Here is a 3,011-nt window from a genome sequence, read left to right as displayed (position 1 = left end):
TTAATTTTATAAAATAACTTTTATTGCACTTTTATAATGTTATCCCAGCCGTAGTCCAGTATTACACTCAGTGCCGTCTTAATGCATGGGCCCTCAGGAGGAGAGGGGCCTCACAAAAATGAGATCCGGTTGAAATTTTCTAGGATTTACCAGGTAGGGCCTCCGAAAAACCACTTGGCCCGGATGCCCATGATACTCTTAAGACGGCCCTGATTACACTACAAAAATACTTTTGTAAAACTTGACAAATGCAACTAATAAGTTTATCAGTTGCATTTGCTCAAATGTAACCGATAAGGTTGTTGGTTGAATTTTTCAAGTTTTATAAAAGAATCTTTTGTAAATCTTTTATAGCGTGATCTCGGCCATAGGTCATTTCTAGAGATATGCCAAAAATGATCAATTTTTTTAGAAATAGTGTCGAAATTCTTTTGTTACTGGTAATTCGTTACTGAGCACAGCTGTAACAAACTAGAAATTAAAAATGCCTAAATAGAAAATATGTAGACGGTTATTTGCATATGCAAGCAATATATACATATTTGGGAAATTTTTTTTATAAATAAATATACACTAAGAAATATAAAATATGCATTTTGAAAACATATCGGCTTTTCTTTTTGCGTGGCATATTTTCTCAGTTTTTGGTACATACGACGGAATTTCTATTTCCTTCAGGATTTCGTAATGTATAACTTAGTTTGAGTTTTTTTATGCATATTTTGGCATTTTCAGGGGTGAGTATTTTGGCATTTTTAAGTGCATATTTGCATATTTTTAGAGCGTATTTCACCATTATTTTAGTGCGTGTAATCTGGGCTCTAGACGTGTGTGTGTGGCACGTGAAATAAATCTCAACACGACCCGGACTTGATGAATGTAGGTCCCGGTTAATCGATCAAACAACCACGCCTTTTGTTTCTTTCGAGAAAAAAAGCAAAAGGGAGGTTAATCACATCCCCTTTGCCCCCCTCCTGCTCCTCGTCCCGACGTCACTGATAATATTACAATTGATAATCCGAAAGTATAAACTTGCGTCGTACGACGATAACGTTTGTGTGTGTATGGCAGCTGCTGCAAACGCGTGCCCGGATAGCTCAGTCGGTAGAGCGTTAGGCTTTTAACCTAACGGTCCAGGGTTCGAGCCCCTGTCCGGGCGGTGGCCATTGTTTTTATTCACCAACGTAATAAGTTGATAATAATCTCATCACGTCCAATCGGATGATAATTCCATTGAATATCCCACCCCGGATAGTCACTCCATTTAATTTTTTTAATGTAAATTCTTAAAAACAGTTCTGTGAGAGATAGAGATTAGAAAAATAATGATCGTAAATAATTGATGGATAACTATTAATTATGAGTAATCATTGAATAATCGGATAGTTCATGAATTTTAACATTTTCCCCGTTAAGCATCAATATACGTAGTCTAAGCCGGGGGAGGGAGGTACAATCTTTTCAGTCCGCGAGCAACAGATATGCGGCATTTCTGCAATTAGCGGGGAAAAACTGGAATATATAAGGTGACCATATTACCCGCATTTTGCGGAAAATTTCCATAATTTTATCAGTTCCGCCTTTGCTTTTATCAAATGTCCCGTTTTCAACGAATCTCATTCGAATATCTTCCTTTTACTAAAATCAAGAATTGAGATTATAAATTACATTAAGATAATAATCATTCGCAAAATCATAATTAATTACAGTCACACAGATAAGTAAATACATTTCTTATCAACTTTACTTCGCCTTGCAAAATTTTTGGCTGCAATCAGTAACTTTAATACTTTTTGATAGTTAATTTGGCTCTAATTAGCAACTTTAATTCCTTTTGACGATTTCTTTATTTATAGGAGTAATTAGCAACTTAATTTGATAATTTTTTTCAGTTACTTTATTTACCTTTATGTTGTCAGTTAGGCTAGAATTGGCAACTTTACTTACCTTTGAAACTTTTTTTAGCGATAATTGGTGAAGACCAATATGGATCCCGATTTCCCGTATTTTTCATGAACGAAACAAAAAAACGAAAAATTGAGCAGCCTTTTTCTATTTATATTTTCTTACCAGAGCACCTTTAGCGTTCCAGATGAAACACCTTGGGGAGCGCATTTGGCCCGCGGGTCGGAGGTTGTGCAAAACTGGTATAAGCAAAGCCGGATCCCGCTTATAATGATTTTCAGAAAAACGTCATGAAAAAACGATGTAAAACTGCTTTAAACGGAAAATCTTAATGAGAATTAGCAAGTGTTGAGACCACGAAAATAAGTCGACTGAGGGAAAACGTTCTAAGTGGGGACGTTATGAGCGGGATCGGCTATAGTAGAATCTAGAAGGCCCTGGCATAAGCCAGGCTACTGATTTTCGGGCTTCACAATAGTTTTTTTTCCCCCTTCTTCCGTTCATACAAGAAGGGCAGTGCTGTCTGAACTCAGAGGTTCGCCCGGCCACGGCCTGGGGCCCTCAAGAGAAGAAGGGGTTCCACAAAAATGAGATCTGGTTGAAGTTTTCGAGAATTTGCTTGGTAGCGACTCAGAAAAATCACTCGGCCAGGGGGGCCCACGATGATCTTACCGCCCCTTTCAGAGGACACCCAATAAAACCATTGTGCTGGTTTGCTATGACTCTATATAAACTCTAGGCTATGCTATGCCATTTTGTAGGGTTTACAGTGAGAACTCCCTCCTCCTTAGTTCCTGTATCCTAGAGCCTGAAAACGTTACCGGACCCTTGACTAGATCGCTTCATTAATAGGTTTACCACCTTACGTATTTCACTGGACATTCCCCGTATTTTCACTGATTTTGGCGTCCCGATTTTTATTTTGTAAGGAATGTCCCGTTTTTTCACGTATTTTTTGAACGAATTGAACTTGAATTGTCAATCTGTATTGCAATCAAGAACAAAATCACCTTCCAAATTCATAAATTATGTTATGATAATTATCAGGGCTAGGATTTTTATGACCTAAAAACTGACAGGATATGCATTTATGCCCTAAAAAAATC

General features: G+C 37.5%; 1 non-coding gene across 1 annotated transcript; it reads left to right on the top strand.

The window, feature by feature from the left end:
* The first annotated feature begins 1,086 nt into the window (after window positions 1–1,086).
* TRNAK-UUU (transfer RNA lysine (anticodon UUU)) lies at window positions 1,087–1,159 on the top strand. Its single transcript has one exon. It is a non-coding gene; the product is annotated as a tRNA-Lys (tRNA).
* The last annotated feature ends 1,852 nt before the right edge of the window (window positions 1,160–3,011 follow it).

Source organism: Pholcus phalangioides, unplaced genomic scaffold (assembly GCF_987345545.1).
Source record: "Pholcus phalangioides strain wild (caught in Gottingen) unplaced genomic scaffold, Ppha-v1.0 ptg000022l_1, whole genome shotgun sequence".
NCBI lineage: Eukaryota > Metazoa > Arthropoda > Arachnida > Araneae > Pholcidae > Pholcus > Pholcus phalangioides.
This window is presented reverse-complemented; position numbering and strand designations above follow the sequence as displayed.